The sequence below is a fragment of the Macaca mulatta genome, chromosome 1 (assembly GCF_049350105.2).
Source record: "Macaca mulatta isolate MMU2019108-1 chromosome 1, T2T-MMU8v2.0, whole genome shotgun sequence".
NCBI lineage: Eukaryota > Metazoa > Chordata > Mammalia > Primates > Cercopithecidae > Macaca > Macaca mulatta.
In genome coordinates this window covers 152,048,789-152,061,801 of record NC_133406.1, presented here as the reverse complement: position 1 = coordinate 152,061,801, position 13,013 = coordinate 152,048,789, and the positions used below count along the sequence as shown (strand labels likewise).

The window sequence follows — 13,013 nt, the reverse complement described above, 5'->3', positions numbered from 1 at the left end:
ATGATAAATCACCTCATTACACAGGAAGCCATAAATATGGCTATTGAGGATGAGTGTGATTGTAAATGAGACTGCTGGAATTCTACTGTGTTTTGCAATGACCCTCAATAAAAAGATACCTGTAGATCATGGTAAGTTTCCCTTGGAAATAGTGCCCCACACTTACAATGTTATCCAAATAAGTTTTCTGATCCTTGGGGTTTGTTTCTTAAAATAACACTATTAGGGTATATTTTTCATGGCAATGTCCATGAGTTAAACAACCATAAACCTTCTAAACATGTTGCAACACATTAGTAAATACAAATTGATGAGTTTATATCCTGGGAAAAGTCACAAAGTAGCCTTCTGGGGTGCTAAGGATATTCTAAATCTTAATCTGATGGTCATTCCAAGGAGTATGTCTGTTAGTTCATTTTCATACTGCTATAAAGAACTACCCAAGACTAGGTAATTTATAAAGGAAAGAGGTTTAACTGACTGACAGTTCAGCATGGCTGAGGAGGCCTCAGGAGACTTACAATCTTGGCAGAAGGTGAAGGAGAAGTAAGGTAGCTTCTTCACAAGGTGGCAGGAAGGAAAACTGCTGAGCAAAGAGGGAAAAGCCCCTTATAAAACCATCAGATCTTGTGAGAACTCACTCATTATCATGAGAACAGCACAGGGGAGATGGCCCCCCAAGATTCAATTACCTCCACTTGGTCTCTTCCTTGACACCTGGGGATTAAGGAGATTATGGGAATTACAATTCAAGATGAGATTTGGGTTCCCACGCAAAGCCTAACCATATCAATGTGTGTGTATATATGTGTGTGTATAATAACAGAGCTGTACACTTAAGATTTGTGCACTTTATGCAGATTATTTTGCAATTCTTTACAAAAAGTTAAAAAGCAAAACAAAGCAAAAACATTCTGACATCCGTAAGTCATTTTTTAAATAACAACTTAGAACAAGAACTGCTAATGTGAACTTTAAGTATCACCTCCCAAATTGGAAGCCCATGTCCTATTCTCCAGTCCTTGCCTCCCAAATCCTTTTATATTCTTCATGTAAAAAAAATGTCAAGGTAGAACTCTTCCTGGGGTGAATTTACTATTCAAGTCTGGAAACATTCAGGCTAAAGTGAGATTTCCAAAAAAGATTGTAATGCCTTTATAGAGAAGAAGTAAGATGAGAAGTCGTCCAGACAGCTGGCAGAAAAAAAGGACAGAGAGAAGGAAGATGTAAAGTGTTCTGAAATATATACAGAGCTGAAGATCAAAGATCCCTAGTATGTCCATCCAAGGGAGTCCCCACAGGTTTCTTGATCCTCAGTTCATCATTCCCACCATTATTCATATTCTTATAAACCTCTCACATCCAGCTCACTTCCCTCTCACCTGCTCAATCACCAGGTAAAGGACAAAAGGAACTACAAAGTCCCCAGCTGTGCTGTCTGCCAAAGACAATAGGTGCTGTAACAATAGCTCAGGCTCATGTTTAAAAATCAGAACGTCCATTTGATTTTCAATTTATCTTTACATTAGAAACTTTTCTGGCTCTTGGTACAGAAAACCCAAAGCATATCCGATATCTGTGCTTATGCAATACACAGACACCTGAGTATATGGTAAAGGTAGTTTTTGTAGCACATGTTGCTCCTTATTTAATTCATTTAGCCTGACAGAGTTCATAAAAATGAATGCAACAATAGTAATATTTCATTTAGGTCCACTGGCATTTCTCATGATGTACATTAAAAAGATGTAATACATATTATAAATGTGAGAGCAGATGTATACACAGACATGCTTTTCACTCCAAGGTACATTAATAGAATGATAAATTCCATGCATTAAATCTATAAGAACCAAAATACTCCGAGTTAAGACATCTGTACAGAATTAGGTGCCAAATGAAATGTCACAATCAAATAAAACATTTCTTTATGAGAATCATAGGGTTTTTTTTTTTTTAGAGCTAGAAAGAACCTTTGAAATCATTCAGTACAACTTGCTCATTGACAGACATCTAACCTGAGTTTTTAAAAAATTAAATGACTTAAACAAGCCTACACAGCAAGTTAGTGAAAAGGCCATAACTAGAATCTTCCTTCTCCAGGTGCAGTGCTCCTTCTACCACATCATTAGCAGTAACGGCTTATGAAGAAAAAAATGCACAAGATGTGCTCATTTTAGTGTGTCAACGGATGCTTTTTGTGATGCATGCTCATAATTTCTCACACTTCTGCTAACTTGATCAATCTTCCCTCTTCTTGAAGACTGGAACAGGAATCAAACTGGATTCTTTAGACCCTAGAGCACATAGGGCAAATTGAATGGACCCTGTGGGCACTCAGTTGGTTGGTGATGGAGTCAAACATTGGTCATTTATATTCTACATGGGTATTCACAAAGTGTCTACTTATCCAAACAAACAAGATCAAAATTGTATTTAATATAAAACCTGCATCCTAACTAGACCAACCTAATCTGAGAACTGAAATTTTAAAAAAGTATTACAATTTAAAATGTCTCAACATAGAGCTCAGAACCAAAGCAGACAGAAGCCATGGCAGCAGGGAATGAAAAGGAATAACAATTTAAGTCCCAGAGCACACTGGGTCCACCAAAAAGGTTTCAAAATCACAAATTTAAAAGATTGTTAAGACATAGTCTAATTTCTGAAAAGTATATGAAAATTTCAACTGCAATACTTCACCTGATATCTGACACGCGATTACCAAAGACCTAAACTGAAGGCCAGAGAAAACACTAAAACAAACACCCAGCATTGCTGTTGCCCAATTTGGCTTTGAGAAATTATATTTGAGTAACACAAACTTCAGTTTACCCTTCTATGCAGCAGCATAAGTCAGAAACTGTGCCTGTGTCTCAGCTGAAATGTGACATGAAGCTAAGTACGAAGCAGCCAAATCCAGTTTAGACGATGCAGTCTTAGAACAACTCTGACCACAAGGACAGTGAAATATTGCAATAGTAGCAGGTTGCTAACTAATACAAATGATTGGAAGACTCCGTGTAAATGTTTGAATTCAGAAAATTATCAAGGAAGCAAAAAAGACCAAGAAATTAAGGTTAACACAAGCTGTCTTTTGTTCTTTTATAGAAATGTGTGGATGGAAACCATTAACAGCACTGCCTTGGACACTAGTAAAATTCCTGCAGAGTGTTTTATAAAGGCAATGAACTTGTATGTGCCTCACTGAACAGACCTGCTATTAAATCTTCCCTAAGAAATGGGATGAGATTGCTGGGGTGTTTTGTGAGCAGTGTGAGCTTTGCCCGTACATAGCCAGGAATTTTAATCACTGATCCCCAAATTATGATTTCCCTAAGTGAAATAAAATAGAAACCAATCCAGTACACACTCTACATCATCAATTTTTAATCTACCTCATTTTAAAGATTTCTCTTGTTAGAAGTAGATTTGGGGGAAAGGAGTAAAGTAGAAATCTCAAATGACAAATATCCAGCCTTGACAACCCAGTCACAAACAAATTAAATGTCCATCTCTGTCACAGCTGGCAACCCCAGCCTGGCCTGAGGGAAATCCTCCATGTTGTTTAGAGCAAATGTATTGGAGGTTAATCAAAATCTAATGAATCCCTTAGGCAAATAGCTCCTTAGTCCACATCTGTAAGAACCGTCCTAGTTTGGAGGAGGTATATACCAGTTGTTTTCTGGGATAACAATTGTTGTATAAATAAGAGAACTGGACACCCCCAGGAAAACATTTCAGCTATGTCTGTTATCCAAATCTACGTCTTCACCCACCAAAGTGTCAAGGTAATTCATCTGTTGATCTGTCTAACAATACATTTTATTACTGACATGTAGGGAGAGAAAAGACCAGAAGGAGGAAAGTTGTCAGGGCAAGGGAAGAGGCAATTTTTGACTTCTAAACAAAGCTTGTCTGTAATTATTTGGTCTGATCAACCCCTCCAGTTTATTTTGAATTTTCTAAAAGTACAAAAAAAAAAAAAGATGCTTATAAGGGTGAATTTGGAACATTAATCAGAGGAAAACAAGGGACATGAAAAGGGCAAGGAAATAAGAAAAAGGTACCAAGAAAGTTATCATCAGCAGTAATCATATTTGTCCTGAACCCTGGTTCTTTTCAGAACTGCTTACAGTGCTGAAAAACGAGCCCTTTCAATAAAAAAAAATAAAACCTGTAATAACTACATCAGACATTTTTCTTGGGCTTCCAAGATTCCAGTGCACATTATCTCTAAATCTCATTATTGCCTGGCAAGGAAGGGGTCATTATCCCCATTTTGTAGATGATGAAACTGAATTTCGGAGAGATTTGAACCTTGCCAAGCACAGAGCCGATAAGTAGCAAATAAAAATTCCTACCCACGGCTTGAGCTGTTTTTACCTCACCAAGATCAAATTCTCTCCTTTCTGCCCCTCTCTCTTTCTGGTCTTCTCAATGGTTTTCTCTCTCAGGGAAGTCCTATTGTTTATAGTTCCAAATCTAAAGCAAATTAAAAGCTGCCTCATACCAAAAGGCTACTCCAAAGCATGTAATCAGCAAGACAGGTAAAATCACTTGGTTCTATTATGTTGCAGATTATATAATTAGTCAAAGCAAAATGGGGCAAAGAAATGTGGGAGCAAACAGGTTTAGGGCTACACTTCCCTTATGTATATTCAACCTTTGCACAAAGACTTATTGTTCCCGCCTTTCTTAGCAGACTCGAAAGTGCTGGGTTCCAATGCCATTTTAAGGTTTACAATCCCTGGAAGGGCACACATGAAAATAAGGCAGCAACCATATGGTTCCAGTTTCCTCCTCTGCCCCCACAAAGAAGCCTACTACACACCTCTAATTAAAGGATAAACATTCACACTAGAAACTGTAATTAAAGGATTTATGCACACCTAGGATCCTCTTGACAACACACTCATTCATATTAGTATGTAAAAGTTTTATTTACTCCCATGCGAACTTACAATTGTAATGCGGTTTTATGGTCCATCCCAAAGGCATAACTTGAAGGGGCTGGGGACGCCTTTGAAAAAAGAAAAGAAAAGAAAAAAAAAAAACTAGAAATCTAACTTTTGATTGAAATGATGACTTTTTTGCTGGGTGTGGTGGCTCACGCCTATAATCCCAGCACTTTGGGAGGCCAAGGTAGTCGGATCACCTGAGGTCAGCAGTTCAAGACCAGCCTAGTCAACATGGTGAAACCCTGTCTCTACTAAAAATACAAAAAAAAAAAAAAATTGGCCAGGCATGGTGGCACATGTCTGTAAACCCAGTTACTCAGGAGGCTGAGGCAGGAGAATCGCTTGAACCCAGGAGGCGGAGGTTGCAGTGAGTGGAGATGGCACCACTGCACTCCAGTGGGCAAAAGGGTGAGACTCCCTCTCAGAAAAAAAAAAAAAAAAGAAAAAAAAAAACATGAAGAAATGATGACTTTTTAAAACTTTTTGAAATCTCTCTGAGAACTGTATTTAGTAATCTTGCTAGGAGCCATTTTGGTGTCCACATACTAGCCCCCTTAGGGACAACATGTCATTTAGTGTCAAAATATTATGGGAGCAAGAGCCTAGAAGTTGGAGTCAGAAATGCAATAGCTTTGAATTCTGGCTTTGATTCTTTCTAGGTGCTGACTTGTGGTATATTTAAATTCCTTGAGTCTCAATTTCCTCATAGAGTAAGATCAATATATGTTTCACAGGGTAGTTGTGGGGATTGAATGAGGTAAAGTACATAAAGCCCAACAGAATACCTTGGCACATATCAGGGTGAAAAGCTGCTCTGTTCTATATTTCTTTCTCTAAATTCTAGTAACAGATTCATTCAGCCAGTGTTTCAACAAGTGCTTTTTGTGCTTTTCGAGGTAAAAAGCACAAATCTAAGATTTTAGGCACTAAAAGGGGTAAGTTATTATCTTTTCTTATTCTTAAAGAACTTATAGATTAGTGGAGGACTTACTTACACATTACGTACAGGTATATAAGAAATTTTATCTTAGGCACAATGTGATAAGTAAAACTAATAATTAATATTTATTTAACTCTTTCATTATGCCAAATACTGTGATTTATACCATTTAGTTTAATGCCTATAACCTTAGTGCTATAGGCGGTATTAGTAAAGTTCTGTGAAAGCCCAGAGAAAGAAATTATTAATACCAAGAAAGGAAACTCTGAAGGCTCTTCTAGAGTATTTGTGATATTTAAATTAGGTTTTCAAAGATGAGCAGGATTTTAACAGCCTGAGATATTTAATTGTCTAGGAGGAAAAGGCCAGGCACAGTGCCTCACACCTATAATCACAACACTTTGGGAGGCTGAGGCAGGAGAATTGCTTGAGGCCAGGAGTTTGAGCCAGGCTGAGCAACATAGTGAGATCCCTATCATCTCTACCAAAAAATAAAAAAGAATTTTTTTTAATTAGCCAGGCATGGTGTCACATGCCTGTAATCCTAGTTACTTGGAAGACTGATAGCTGGAGCTCAAGAGTTGAGGTTACAGGCAGCTATGATAATACCACTGCACTCCAGCCTGCATGACATAGTGAGACCCAGTTTCAAAAAAAAAAAAAAAAAGAGAGAGAGAAGTGGAGGAAACAGAAACAGCAAATGTAAAGATCATGAAAGCATTCAGTTCAGTATTTCTAGAAAACACAAGTATCCCATAGTAGCCACTGGACTAGAAGATGAAGCTGTAAAGTTAGGATGGAGATAAATGGTAGAGACCACAGAGACCATGCTAAGGACTGGATCATTTCCCTATGAATCACCCAATCAGATCTATGTTTTAAGAAGACCATAGGAGTGAATGCAACAGATTAGAAAGAGGAATAACTGGATATAGAGAGTCCAATTCTGGGCCTGGAAATAAAAGTCCAACAAGTACATATGTTCACTACTATCCCTGCCAACGAGTTAAGGTAAATGCAGTTCTTTCCAGCGGCATCAGTCTATGTAGGGGAGAATAAAGATTCAACCTGAATTTGTGGCTGTCACTGTCTTCCAGGAAGATTGGACTCCTGGCAGCCTGAACTGTGGATTGAAGGGGTCTTCACGTGGGAAATTCAACAGGCTAAGAAAAAGTTGTTTAATAAAATTTAGGAACCAGAGAGGAGATATAAGCCAAGTCTAGGCCTCAGGAAGATTCATACCGGAATTTTTTTTTTTACGTAACTGGGCCTTTTGTAGCTACACATCACACTCATAAAAATTCAATCACCAGTAATGCATCAACTCCAAAACAATGACTTGATAGCCTTTTTTCTTCTTTTTTGCAGTGGGTGGAAGGATAGTTTTTTGATTTTTGTTTTTGCGGGGGTTTTTTTTACATTTAATGTTCCTCAGCCTCTCAAGGAAAGGATTTTTATCCTCATCCTTGTTTCCTAAGCCCCTACACAGGACATGGAACATAGAGGATACTGCATAATTTAATAAATGTTTAATTATTTGATCAATTAATTCAAGTTAGAAGGCCATAATAGGCTAAACCAGACTTCAGCTGGTTCTAGTTATGTGGATCAATGTGAGAGCCACTTCTTTAGCATTTTAGACAAAGTGGCTCCATAAGGACCTTAGGTCCACTTCCAGGCCATCCTTGCATTTGTAAAAAGAAGGTTTCTAGGAGAAGGTTGTTTCCACTTCCCCCAAGCTCTGTAATATGTATAAGACCGCACAAAATGCAATAGAATTTTTTCCCTAAATAGATATTTATTCTACTCTTCAGAACCTTGTAAGCATGGAGTATTAGCATTTTTGTGAATTGGTCTCCCCTGAACAGATAAATGCCTGATATATGCTAATATATATGATTTATGTATCTTTTTAGATAGACAAGCCTATACAAGAAGTCTAGAAGTTACAAACCTTCATTTTCTTCCTTGAGTCTTCTACCAGTCTGTAACTGAGTCCTCCTTGTCTGGTCTCTGTCTGTCTTCACCTTTTATTTATCCCTGCTCTTTCTGCAGTGTCTCAGCTCTTTCTTGCTGGCCTTGGACATGGATTTTCAGCCAAATGGTTCCATCCAGTTTTCTCTCCAATGGAGCTGTGTATGACTTGTACAGCTACAGGGTAACTGAGAAAATAAAGGAAAATGATCATTCCTTGTCCGACTCAAAATTAAATATGTAAAAGACAAATATTTCTTTTGTCTGGTTGCATATTCAAGCAGATTCTATTGATATGCTTATGGAGTTGTTCTGATTTCTTTATTTTTCCAAAGAATCTTTTCTGTCATCCTTGATAGGTATGTGCCAGAACTCCAGAGAGTATGGTTAGAACCCTGACCCCCCCAAAAAAAGAGGTGGAGGAGACAATCCTGTCTTGATACAATGCCATAAAGATATAAAGTAGGAAAAATTTTAAAAATTAATTTTCATGACATTGAGATTTTTCATATTTAAAAATTATACATCTATTTAACAAATACTTCTTAATGACTCTACTATGAAGCTAACTTCAACCAGCTGGGACATAACATGAACAATGCTGACAGGCTGCAGTTGAAAACATGAGCCCCAACAAGCCTTAATTCCCATGAAAGAGTACAAATTATTACGAACATAATCCAGATGCAAAAAAGGGCTGGCAAACAGAGAACTTTGGATAAATTATGTTCCATTAAACATGCCATTACTTTTAATGCTGTACTTACTGGACACTTTGTAGACCTTTTTTTTTTTTTTTTGTTTGACAGAGGATGATTACAGAATTATCTTCATTTTTGAAAGAACAAAACCAGAAAAAATGAAGTTAAACTTCAACTTAAAAGATTAGATCAAGCACAAAATTGTTTCATGGCCAAATTTGAGGGGTCTTGTTTAAGATTAAGATGAGGAGAGGGGCGACTCACAGAGAGAAAGGATTTCAGGTCTTGCCAACATTTAAATCTTGTATAACACAAGTTGGGGATTAGTCACAAGAAACAACAGAAGGAAAGCAGTTCATTGTATACACCAGTCTTTTGCACAGTTCATCCCCACTAATTAAAACACCTTTCCCACTTGGCAAACTACTGTTCAACTCTCAAAACCCAAATCAGTTGTCGCCTTCTCTAGGAGGCCTTCCCTACTCCCACCCCAGTTGAAGTTAATCCTGCCCTTCTCTGTATCATTCTCTAGTGTGTACATAATTCTATTATTGTGCTTAATTATATTTATTTGTTCATATATCAGCTTCTCTACTCAAAATATTAATTCCTTGAAAGCAGGCCAATATCTTATTGATCTTTGAAAAAGCAGAGTATCAGAAACAAAATAGGCACATTATTCACTTTATGCAACTAAAGAAGTAAGGACTAACTGTGCAAAATTGCTAAGCAGTTCTTGAAACGTATTTTGCACAGCCGAGAAATCAAACAACATTCAGTCTTCAGCACCTTTGCCCTTCTTTGGCAATTTCTTTCACTCCCTTGATTTCAGCTGTTCTCATTATGATTACCAAATCTGCATTTTCATTCTTGAACTTTTGTCCAGATTCTAGATTCACTTTCGCTGCCTGCTGAACATTTCCACATGAAAAGCTCATGAATACCTCAACTTTCAATATACCCAAAAAGAATTTATTAGTCCTCTGTCACAAATTTACCCTTCTTGCTGTGTTCTCTGTATTGGTTCATTGCTTCACCATCATCCCTGTATGACAAGTTAAGCACTTAGAATCAGCTTTTCTCCTCACTTTTGCATCCCCCACCCTATTCTCACTTTGCCAAGTCCTTTCAGTCTGCCTATCTATAGTCTTTTGCTTACCTCTTCTCTTTTCCACTTGTACTGAATTAGTTCAAGCTCTCAATATATTTCTCCTGACCAATGTAATAAGCTGCTAAGAGGCTTCCTGCTTCAAGCCTTTTTAACACAACTCCCATTATGCTGCAAATTACTTCCCTAAAACAACGTATTTATGTCAGTTTCCTGCTCAAAGACAACACTGATGGCTCTTCACTGGTGCAATTCCTCCTTCTGGCCTGCCAAGGCCTCTGAGAGAGCCCCATGATCTCCCCTTTTCCTATGCATCCGTCATTTTTTCATACTGCCCCACACAGTGCACACTCCATTCACACAGCCTCTAGACATACCTCTTTACTCCTCAAACACGCCCTCTGCTGCCCCATCCCCAACAACGTTGTTCTACCATACTGGGAAGGTCCTCCCCTCTCACACTTCTCTATTTCCCTATCAATGTCCTATTCATCCTCTAGGCGAGTGGTTCTAAACCTGTACTCCATAGACGCCCAAGGGTCCAGAGGTAAAATTAAGAGATTTGTGATTTGGATGGGAGAAAAATTACATTTCCATTTCCAATAATTCCTAATTGAAATGTAGTATTTCTTTTTACTGTGAATCTAGGCAACAAACAATAAAAATATTAGAAGTACATAAGACTTTCTCACAAATAGAAATCACAGATATATCCATATCACATTATAGTCATTACAGATATCTTGAATTATTACATATGCTCATTACTACTTTAAAATCACAATAGTTATTACACCTGCAAATGAAATTTTTTATTTAATGCCTTAGTAAAGAAGTGTACTTATTATTATATCACAATTTTTTAATATTTCAATAGCTATTTTGATACAGTTGGTTTCAATTTTAATCCTTTCTCTTTCATTTTATATATTCCAAACATTATTTTGAGAACAGGTCATTAGACACAATAATGGTTAAGGATGACCGTCTAGGTTTATCCTAAACTCTACCACAAGATGTTTTCCCACACCTCACCCCTACCCCACACAGTATAAATTAATATCTTCTTCTACCTGATTCCATCAACTAGTTGAAACTCCTCCTGAGGCTCTCAGGAGGCCTGCCTTCTGCCTGTCTTTTTTTGTAGTTATTTATTAGTCATTTACTAGGCTTTGAGATCCTGGGGATAGGAACATTTATTTCCTGTTTTTAAGTAGCCCGTGGTGATTGTGTTCATGGTGGGTGATGAACCTGAGTTGTGCTGAACACATTTCTTTTTCACGGAATGTTTTAGGTTAATGGAAATCAAATCAAGAAAATAAACATGTTGCTAACGTATTCTGGTGGGTGAAGCAAGTTTGTCAACTTATAACACAAACTGAACTGCTCTATTCTCCTACCTGATTTCTGTGTCTCAAAACAAGACAGGAAAAAAAAGGCAAGGATGAAAAAGGTGACCGTAGAATTCTACCTTTGATAATCCAGACACATGACATTGAATAATTTATTTAAATATATATATATATATCTTTAGGTATATATGACTATATATACATATACTGCCTATCAATGGTTTGGCATGGAGTGTATAGTGTATAGTGTATACACAATATATTAAATATATATTATTTTATTTATAGTTCCATCACACAAGTAACAGTTTAAACAAGTTGGAAAGAACATGTGGAATACTGACCAATCAAAAAACATCCATGCTTCAGGGTCAACAAAGGTATTTTCGAAACAATGATTTTTATTATTACTTGCTATTGCATAACATAAGGTCTTTGTATGAGGATATAAAACAGTTCCTTCAATGAAGGTATTTGATGTTCATTGATACCCAAATCCATAATCTTAATGGTATGGTTTAAAGAAATAATGTAACATAACACATGCATGGAGTACTCATCTCTGAACAATTAACAGAGATTGATAAAAATCAACACCACATAAACACCCTTTTGACAATGAGCCTCATTATATGACGCATAGGAGAAACAGAAGTTGTGAATGATAAAGACGATATAAAAGAAAATGCTGCAAGAGATTCAATTTAATACAAAGATGAATATTACAAATACACGTTTAACTGAATAATCAAATATTTAGTCATTCTTTTATATTATTCCCACTAAAAAACTAAGACATAACAAATGGCCCCAAAACCATCTGCTAGGAACATCCATTTGCATGCTAATTTTTTATAATTCATAGTTTGAAGATTTGTGCAAGCTTCCTATTCTCCTTCTTTAAATTTTGGCCATTTCTGTGTTCCCTGACTCATTCCTACTTCTTACAACAGGCAAAGGAATTACCAATATTGGTAGTAGTAATAATAATAATAATGTTCTGTAGCTTTTAATGTTTTAGCTACTAATATTTCATGTTAATTCTCATAAGAACACTCTAAGGAAAACAGGACAGGTATTGCACTAAATATATAGATAAAGGGACTAAAGCTCATGGAAGTTAAGTAATTTGCTCAAGTTCCCACAGCCTGTGAATAATGAATAACTGAGTCAAAACATGTATCCAGGCCTACTAAGTCTGAATGCAGTTCTCTTTCTGTTTCCATTCTACCCAAGGAAGGGTTAAAGATCATATAACTCCATCTGGGTGATTTCCGAATCTAATTTCAGCTCTTTACCAATCATTGTGGTTAAAGGAATGATTTACCACAGATATACAGTAGGCACTTGGTTATTTGTTCATTTAATTATGCAACAAATACTTTTTTTAGCACCTCACATTTGCAAAGCCTATAAAATCGATTGGCAGATCCAGTTGCCCGTAAGCACTTAGAGTATTTACATTACAAGGAAACAACTTAGCCTGGCATATTTTTAACTTTTCAGGATAGTTTTCAAAGGGGAGTCAACATGGACAACAACTTATTAGTCATTCTTGTACCCATCCTAATTGTTAAGAGGAGGAAGGCAGAGAAGGACACTGTGTGGAAAATGAAAGGCTGTCATAGTGAACACTGTAGTACATCACCCAGATACCACCTCACCCAAGGTGATTCTCCCTCCCCAGGAGCAACCTACATCCAACGACTAATCTACGCATGGGTGCAAAGTCCAAGCCTCATTGCGGAGCCAACAGTGCCCCCCTCATGCGTAGACCATCCCAGCCCCTGAACTCAAACTGACTGTCCAATCCTGCTTCCTCACTCTGTCATAGACATTAATCTCACGGGACAAGAAAGAAAGTTCTTAAATGGGATTTTGAGCCAAATTGCCAACTGACCAGTTGTTGTTGATCTCCTCACTTACGGTAGATGGAGCATAAATGGCCCCTGACATGTGTCAGTGGTGCTATTGTTA

The 13,013-nt window shown here is 37.2% G+C and overlaps 1 long non-coding RNA gene across 3 annotated transcripts in view; it reads right to left on the bottom strand.

The window, feature by feature from the left end:
• The window catches only part of LOC106999565 (uncharacterized), a 153,464-nt gene that overhangs the window by 21,486 nt on the left and 118,965 nt on the right, over nt 1-13,013 (bottom strand). For 2 of the 3 annotated variants that reach the window (XR_003721756.2, XR_003721759.2), the window contains exon 2: nt 7,856-8,063. This is a non-coding gene — a long non-coding RNA (uncharacterized LOC106999565). Of the gene's footprint in view, nt 1-692; nt 718-7,855; nt 8,064-13,013 lie in introns of all 3 variants that reach the window. The other variant, XR_003721755.2, reaches the window with a different exon arrangement.